The following is a 9,283-nucleotide window of genomic DNA, read 5'->3' as shown; positions in this document are numbered from 1 at the left end:
TTGCTCGGCCGAAGGGAGCGGCTGGAATGGCGCAGAGCGGAAAGGAAAGGCGAGGGGATCATAGAGTCCGGAGCGCCGGGAGGGAGTGGCCCTATGCGCTGGCTGCCACTGGGCGGCCATTTTGAAGGCGAACCAAGCTGAGGCGGGGTGGGGGTCTCCGGGTCGGCTCGAGGGGCTTATCCCCAAGGCGGAAAAAAAGCGCCCACGAATCTCTCTCCGATGCCAGAGAAGCCGCTTCAGTTCGGAAAGGCCGTTTGGTCCCTGCGGCTCTCGTCTTCCCGCGGGACTCCAAGACCCATCATCCACAGCCCGGGCCGCCTCCCGCTCTGTAAACGGGGGGGGGGAATGGAGGGGTTTACAGGTGCCTGCAACCTCATCGATTCCCTCCCCGTCAGACTTTGCAAGCGATAGGGGTGGGTGTGGACTACAACACCTATCCGCCCCAGCCAACCAGATGCCTTTTTTTTTTTCAACCCCCTTTCACTTTTCGCAGTGCCTACCTGGAGGATGGGCTGCATCCCTCTTCCTCCGCCGCCGGAACAGGTGACCAGACTGACTTCCTCGTGGGTGCAGCATGATGGGTCCGGAAGTCGGAAAGTTTTGGGAAAGATGGAGGCCTCGAAGCGCCGCTGGGTTGTGAGAAGAAAGTCCAATTCCGTCTCTTGCACAGCTGTGTCCAGACCCGCCTCCCTCTCCCTGGGGCTTGCGGATCAGGTTCAAGCGCACGAAGCTCCCCATCATCCACAGCCGGGCCTGGCTGCCTGCCTTGGCCAAACCTGAAAAGAAAAATGGAAGTCAGGAATGGCCTCCCCAAATGATTCCTCTCTGGTTGAGCAAAAGTCTTGCAAAAAATACACTCACCCTGAATCTATCAGGAAGGTCCACACATTTCTCACGGATTAAACCATGTCAGGATTTATTCTTTTATCTCCCTGTATCAGTTCATCAGTCCATTGATGCAAAACAGAAAAGAAATCTGCCTTTTTTTACACAATTGATCAGTAATTGTCTTCCTCTTACCTCCAGCTTTTCATTTCACTATTGATATTCAAGAATCAATTCACATGCAATCAAGTGGATTGTAGCTCACCAAAGTTGTCTTTTAGATGCCATTTCCCTAATTTCCATATTTTGGATAATTTGTGTATCAAATAGCAACATTTATATCAATTCTAATACATGAAGTTAGTACAGTTGCCATAAACCTACTTTCTTCAGATCTGTGGCATCTCAACAAATGTGATCTGTTGCCAGCATTGTCATCTTTAGGACACCAGCTGGAGAAGACTGATGCATATTTGTAATGCTAATTATATGAGCAATGGTGAAATAATCTCTCCGTTGACATGAGAAGAAAGGTTTATCTGCTATACTAATATTGCCATAGACAGGAATTACTTTTAAATGAAGAAACGCTGTCAGGTTTTGGACCAGATGAGCAGAAAAGAGGATCTTTTAAGTTTTGTTTGTGAAATACACAAAATATTTAAAATATCTAATTCAAATGTTAAACAGTTTCGATCTTCCCCATTTTAAATTTGAAATGTTTTGCATATCCTTTTTATCTTTTCTGGTATTTCAGCTTTCTGTGTGCTGGCATATATTCTAAAACAGTGGAACAGTTGTTGCAGATGTAAGGATGCTGTAATTTGTAGCTTGAACTAATGTGCTCCAGATTAAATTGACCATCTCTTAATCTCTGCCTTGTGGTATCATCTGCTTTGCTCAAGCTAGTTTGAGGCTGGATGTAGCCTAACCACTTCTTCTCTGCTGGGCTTCATAATTATAACAGCCAGGTAGAATGTGGTTGTAGATGTTACAGCTATAATTTATTCTGAAATTGGTGGTCATAGTTGTAAAAGGAATAAATCAGGAATGAAGCAAAAATGTCCTCTCAACTGAGCCAATGAAATGGATCTGCCCTGGTAATACCTAGCCATCCTTGCATCTAAGCAAGATCCATTATGATCAATACCTGGATGGAGATCACTAGAAATTTAGGGCTGTAGACTCAATTGAGATTTAAAAAATATCAGGGGAAAATAGCACAATACTTCCCTCCTATTGCAAAAATACTTAGAGGTGCCCATCAAGTTCCCAGTGCTGAGATTAATTTGAGGGACCGGAACAGAGCCTGTACTTTTTAATTTTGCTTTCTCAGCCTGATGGCAATTGCAAGAAAGCAGCATTCACGTCTCCCTTTGAAATTTGCTTCAGTCTGTTGGAATAATGACAAAATATGAACATCTGGCCAGAACAATAATATTTGCTAAGACAAAGAGGCTGAGAAAACGGGAACTGTCACAACTCAACATCTTACTAGGCCTGACATGTTACCACTGATTCCATCCTGTGTGGAAGTTGACACCACTGACGTTGTGTCATGCAGAGTCCCACTTGGTTGTAGCTCTGGAAGGGAGTCCTCAACTACAGGGAGTCCTCAACCTATGGCCATTAATTTAGCCACCGTTCAAAGTTATGGAGCTGAAAAAAGTCAAATCTTAGGACCATTGCACTATCCCCATGTAAGTGTGATTCCCATTCATGCGCTTGGCAACCAGCTCACATTTACAACCAATTGCAGTGTTCTGTGGTCATAATATTGCAATTTGTGACTTTCTGCTGGTTCTGGCAAAAAAACCCTCATTTGGAAGAATGGATTCAATTTCCAACTGCAGTGATCACTTAATGACTGTGAATTCACAATAACTGGTGTGATTTGCTTAACCATTCTAAATATTGTCATGAAATTGGGTTTGACTCAACTTACAACCTCAACAACTTACAGTGGAAGCTGGTCCCAACTATAGTCATAAGTCAAGGACTGCCTGTATGTGGTTGGGCAATTACAGGAATTAAAGTTATCAAGGTAGAGAAACATAATGAAAGATTCTTTAGCCACAGTGTGCTATCATAGCATTGGTCTGTAAGAGATACATTCAGATAAAATTTAGGAAACTAGGGATCTAGAAAATTTGTCTTTTATGATGGGTGATTTGCTTTCTGGGGCTCCTATATCGGGAAATAAAATAAAAACACTCATCTCACAGCTAAAGATGGGCAAAGTGCCTAGTTCAAAGTGGAGGAAGGCTCTCATTCAGTGAAATAAATTGTAATTTATTAGCTAAATCAAGTTGAATTCCTACAATTTGCATATCAATAAAACAATTTTGAGAGGGAAGCGTATTTTGGGTTTTGATAGTGCATCTTATTATATACACACAAACGTAATTTCCTGTGTGAGAGTGAAGAGTGAATGCCTTTTTAAAAAAAAGCCCTGCCATCTGCAGTTTTTGTAATTACTATATTAAAAATAATCACCATTTTAAAGAAATGTTGATTGATTATTTTGGAGGTCTTGTTTAAGTACTCAAATCTAAAAAAAATCTTGTTAGTTGATTCATCAAACCAAATAGTCAATTAACAGATTCGACCCAAATTCTCAGGTTTCAAAACTGTGACCTGGAGACTCAGGGCTATAAGTGACGTACTTGTCAAACCAGATTACCGAAAGATCTGGCAACTTAAAATGTTAAGCTTGGACTGATGGGCTGTAGAGGTTTTTGGCAGCTGGGCCGTTTGATAAATTTACAATTCAATGAGAGTATAAATCCAGACTCTTAGAGATTTGGAAATTTGTAACTTCCTAAATCAATAAATGAATTGATACGACATCCTCCCACAAATAAAAATAAGATTCATTGGTTGTTTCGGTTAGGAACAAAATTAATTTTCTACTTACTTTTTAAACTCAATTTCCCGTTTCATTCGCTGGATTTTCAAAACTGACAGTTCTGGGGTGAGTTTTGAAAGTGATTCTGGGCTGCCATGGCAAACCTGATCAGATAAGTGACCATCTTTTATCACACTTAGAACCGTTGCAGCAGCCCCATGGGGCACGTGTTCAAAATTCAGATGTTTGGCAGCTGACTCATGACAGCTGCAGTGCCCCAGAATCATGTGATCCCCTTTTGCCACCTTCTGACAAGCAAAGCCAATGGGGAAGCCCGATTCATTTAACCAGGATGATGTTTAGAAAATAAGGGGTACAGTAAGTTTGGGGCAACCCCCATCCCTCTCCATATTGTGGGTTTGCACAATGTTTTGATTAGGCTGAAAAGTGACTGGTTAGCTCCTAGTTCAGGGCTCTCTGCGAATACATCTCTAGCCTTAGTTCTAGGCAGTTAAACCATAATATGAGTTTATTTAATTGAGGCTCGTGCAAGATATAAACACAGCAATTGTGATTTGTTCCCCGAGGTTTTGGCTTTAGCAATAGGTTAGTCCTTGGGGGCAAATAGTTGCAGGAAGAAGCATCAGAACCCACTGCAACCAGTAGCCATTCACTTGGTTCTTGAGTGTTCATGGCTAATGGAAGAGCTCAGCCAACTCAGAAAACAATCTGGGAAAGAGTGGTTATTATAAGGCAGGGGTCCCCAACCTTGGCAGCTTTGCTGGCTGAGGAATTCTGGGAGTTGAAGTCCACAAGTCTTAGTTGCCAAGGTTGAGGACCCCTGTTATGAGGGATGAATAAAACTGATGTAAGGAATAATGTAGTGAATCACAAGGCAGCTGACACTGACAAGTTCTAGCTTGTGTGTATCAAACAAGCAAGAAGTACCTGGACAAAATTTTCATGTCAAAATGCATTGAGTACCAAATTTGATGAGTTTTAAAGCAGTTGAGTATCAAGGTACCTCTGTATCTCACTGTGAATTATTTCATCTTTGTCTACATGCACACACACAATCACAACTCAACAAATTCTCACTAGCATGAATGCTGTAATAGACCAGTTATTGGTTCTAAGCTAAGATGTGACTCCACATTACATACATCCTGCCTTAGCCATGAAAGCCACCTGGTTGACTTTGAGCCAATCACTGGGGGAGTCTTGAGTTCTAATCCCACCTTAGCCATGAAAGCCAGCTGGGTGACTTGGGATCACCAGTAGAGGATGAGTTCTAGTCTGGCCTTTGGCATGAAAGCAGACCGGTCACATTTTCTCTTAGTCTAACTCATCTCACAGAGTTGTTGTTGTGGAAAAAATAAGAGAAGGAAGGAGTATTAGATAGGTTTGCTGCCTTGAGTTGTTTATAATAAATAAATAAAATAAATAAATAAAATTTAATCCTGAAGCTTTCTTTAGAGCAGGGGTCCCCAACCTTGGCAACTGTAAGACTTGTGGACTTCAACTTCCATCTGGTTCAGAACTGGGCTACAAGTACTAACTTCTTTAGACTTTGCGTTCTTGGCTACCATTTCCCATTTTTTTCCTGCCATAAAATTTGATCAGCTGGAAGATGTTCATTAATATATTTAATCGGCAGCCCACATCCCTCTGTGCAATACATGAGATAAAAGTCTCTTTATCAAAGCAATTAAAATCTTCTCTTGGTTGCTCCAAGTCTGACTATTGTTTGATCGGTTTTAGAGCAGTTCGGACAATATATTTCCTTTACAATACTGTTCAGTAGTTTTTGTATATGGTTTATTTGTGTTTAAAAAATTTTCTTTTAAATTTTAATTAAGCCTGTATTCAGCTCTGGGAAGGTTGGGGGAGGGTTGGGGTGGGTTGGGAGGGTTTGGGGAAGGGAACTTTTTTGTAAAATTTTAAAAATTTTCAATAAAAAAAAATATTGTTCAGTAGTTTTTATCTTCTGATTCTTTTTACGTTTTCCTCACTCACATTGGATTTATGTTCTGCCTTCTCTCCAAAACTCAAAGTAGCATATAAATGTTCTCTATTTTTTTTTCTCCACCATGTGTACCTGGTGAGGTTGGTTAAGCTGAGTTAAGTCTTGTAGATTGTATTTCCCATTCTTAGTCCAACGTCTTAACCATACCCCATTTAATGTTTACTTTGATCAGTTCTTTGCCTGTCAAACTCAGGGCTTATATGGGACTCATTTCATCACCTGGTAGATGAATCTCGGCTTGCCCCACTTGGGATCTGACATCCCAGCCATTTCTAGCATTATTTCATTTGTTTCCTATCATGGTCTGTAGTCTCCCAAATCAAAACAGAACCACTGTCCTGCCCTGAAGCCCACCTTTGGAAGGATTTCTCTGCTCCACAATTACATAGGAGCTTAGTGGAATGCCCTGCCAAGACCAAAATGTGATTTTTAGCAAAAACGTGGAGAAGGATTGTAGCAAATTCGGCACGGCTCCATCTCAGCAAGGAGTGAATTAAATCTGCTTAAGCAGATACACCCACGTGTGAAATTGCTCAGACAGCTGCCTCGTTGGAGTGACGGCTTTCTTAGGCCGCCCTGCTCTCTTCAGTCTCCTTGTGTTTTCAAAGATAACAGAATAACAGAGTTGGAAGGGACCTTGGAGGTCTTCTAGTCCAACCCCCTGCTCAAGCAAGAGACCCTAGACCAGTGGTTCTCAACCTGTGGGTCGGGACCCCATTTGGGGTCGAATGACCATTTCACGGGGGTCGCCAAACCATGCTGTCCGCCATTTTTTTCCCTTTTCCCTAGCTGTCCTACTCCCTCTTATTGGTGGCCACACCCACTTGGGGGTCACCACAACATGGGGAACTGTATTATGGGGTCACGGCATTAGAAAGGTTGAGAATCACTGCCCTAGACCATTTCAGACAAGTGGCTGTCCAGTCTCTTCTTAAGAACCTCCAGTGTTGGAGAACCCACAACTTCTGGAGGCAGGTTGTTCCACTGGTTAATTATTCTCACTGTCAGGAAGTTTCTCCTTAGTTCTAGGCTGCTTCTCTCTCTCTCCATTGGTGTCACTGATGAACATTCTTTAATTTCTGGCAGGGTTGAGCTGGCTCTGATGCTTTGGGACCCATTCCCATTTTACAGGTATCCCTCAGCCTACAACAATTTGTTTAGTTTACAAGAGCACAGAAAAAGTAACTTACAATTGGTCCTCGCTCTTATAACCATTACAGCCTCCCCACCCCCCACAGTCACGTGATCAGAAGTCGGGTGTGTTTATGACAGTTGGCCCATCCTGGGGGCTCCTGCGATCCCCATTTGCAACCTTTTTACTCAGCTTCCAACGAGCAAAGTCAGTAGAGCAAGCGGGATTCACTTACTGACCTCATGATTCACTGAACTGCAATCATTTGTTTAACCACCATGGCAAAACAAAAACAAAAACAAAAGGTTTCAAATTCTGCAGGACTCACTTCGCAGCTGCCTTGCTTAGCAACAAAAATGTGGGTCGTTAGTGTGATTCTGACTTGAGGACTATCGATAGATTTTTGCCATGGCTCTATAGCAGGGATGGTATCTTTCCGCCTGGCTTCAGAAAAGAGGCATCCCTGGGTAGGCAAGATTAAGAAAATACTGAATCCTATCAACAGCATCCAATAGGATAGGGTAGGATAGTATATAGGGTAGAATGGAATGGAGGGATGAAAGAATAGAATAGAATAGAATAGAATAGAATAGAATAGAATAGAATAGAATAGAATAGAATAGAATAGAATGGAATGGAATGGAATGGAATGGAATGGAATGGAATGGAATGGAATGGAATAGAATAGAGAAAGAATGGAGTGGAATAGAAAAGGATAGGATAGGATAGGATAGGATAGGATAGGATAGGATAGGATAGGATAGGATAGGATAGGATAGGATAGGATAGGACAGGACAGGACAGAACAGAACAGAACAGAACAGAACGGAATAGAATAGAATAGAATAGAATAGGGATATAGAATAGAATGGAATGGAATGGAATAAAATATAGAATAGAATAGAATAGAATAGAATAGAATAGAATAGAATAGAATAGAATAGAATAGAATAGAATAGAATAGAATAGAATGGAATAGAAAAGGATAGGATAGGATAGGATAGGATAGGATAGGTTAGGATAGGACAGGACAGGACAGGACAGAACAGAACAGAACAGAATAGAATAACAGAGTTTGGAGAGATCTTATAGGTCATCTAGTTTAACCCCCCCACCCTAGCAAGAGACCCTACCCCAGTGGTCCTCAACCTTTCTAATGCCGCGACCCCATAATACAGTTCCCCATGTTGTGGTGACCCCCAGTCACTTATACATCACCGGGTGCCAGGGGTGTGGCCAAAGAAAAGGGGGAAAAATGGCGGGCAGCCTTGTTTGGCGACCCCCATGAAATGGTCATTCGACCCCAAATGGGGTCCTGACCCACAGGTTGAGAACCACTGCCCTACACCATTTCTGGCAGGTGGCAGCCTAGTCTTTTCTTGAAAGCTTCCAGTGATGAAGCTCCCATAACTTCTGAACGCAACTTCTGATCCATTGGTTGATTGTTCCCACTATCAGAACATTTCTCCTCATTTCTAGGTGCAATCTCTCCTTGATCAGTTTCCATCCATTATTCTTTGTCTGACCTTCAGGTGCTTTGGAAAATAGGTTGTCCCCCTCCTCTCTGTGACAGCCCCTCAAATCTTGGAACACTGCTGTCATGTCTCCCTTGGTCCTTCTCTTCACTAGACAAGCCATGCCCAATTCCTTTCACTGTTCTTCATATATTTTAGCCTCCAGCCCCCTAATCATCTTTGTTGCTCTTCTCTGCACTTTTTCTAGAGTCTCAACATCTTTTCTATAGTGTGGTGACAAAAAATGGTTGCAGTCTTCTAGGTGTGGTTTTTACTAAGGCTTTTTAGAGTGGTATTAGTATTTCACGTGATCCATATGGATTCTTCCATGGCTCTTTTCTTTGGGGTTCCTTGTGTTGTGAGAATCATCTTAATGAGCGTCTCATACAACCAAGATCGAAGAAAACTTGCATTTGTCTGGCTAGAGAATTCTGGAACCTGAAGTGAACATAGCTTAACACTGCCAAGGTGGAGAAACTCTGCTGCAGGCTGTTTTGCTGGCATCCAGTGTTAATCTCATTTTCGGCCACCTCAACAAAAGTTTTTTTTAATCAATTTATTTACAATTATTTGCCTAGAATTTATTAAAATCAGACAAAAATTCAAAGCAGCCACTAAAAGGTTCCTGTGACTATCATTAGAAGTGGTCCTAAGCCTTGGAGGCCAAAATACATCATAACAGTCATAAGTCAGTCATGTGACTGACCTGATTTTATTACCTTTTTTGCAGCAGTTATAAAGTGAATAACATGGTCATAAAGCAAATGCCATGGTTGTAAACCCAGACAGTGTTTTCCTAGGAGTGTTTTTTTTTTTTTGCTGGAAATTGGCCCCAAAGACCAGATACCAATAAAAAATTAAATAAATTATGGACACATTGCAGTGCTTTTTTTGTAAAGTAAAAAAAAAAAAAGGTGCTGGAACTCACACACGTCATA

The 9,283-nt window shown here is 41.8% G+C and overlaps 1 long non-coding RNA gene across 1 annotated transcript; it reads left to right on the top strand.

Moving 5' to 3' along the window:
* Nucleotides 1-11: 11 nt before the first annotated feature.
* Nucleotides 12-1,696, top strand: LOC120318098. Its single transcript, XR_005559409.1, has 2 exons — nucleotides 12-361; nucleotides 494-1,696. It is a non-coding gene; the product is annotated as an uncharacterized LOC120318098 (long non-coding RNA).
* Nucleotides 1,697-9,283: the final 7,587 nt, after the last annotated feature.

The sequence above is a fragment of the Crotalus tigris genome, unplaced genomic scaffold (assembly GCF_016545835.1).
Source record: "Crotalus tigris isolate CLP2741 ecotype Arizona unplaced genomic scaffold, ASM1654583v1 scf7180000020062.1902635, whole genome shotgun sequence".
NCBI lineage: Eukaryota > Metazoa > Chordata > Lepidosauria > Squamata > Viperidae > Crotalus > Crotalus tigris.
The sequence above is the reverse complement of the archived record's forward strand: the minus strand, read 5'-3'. Positions and strand labels throughout refer to the sequence as shown.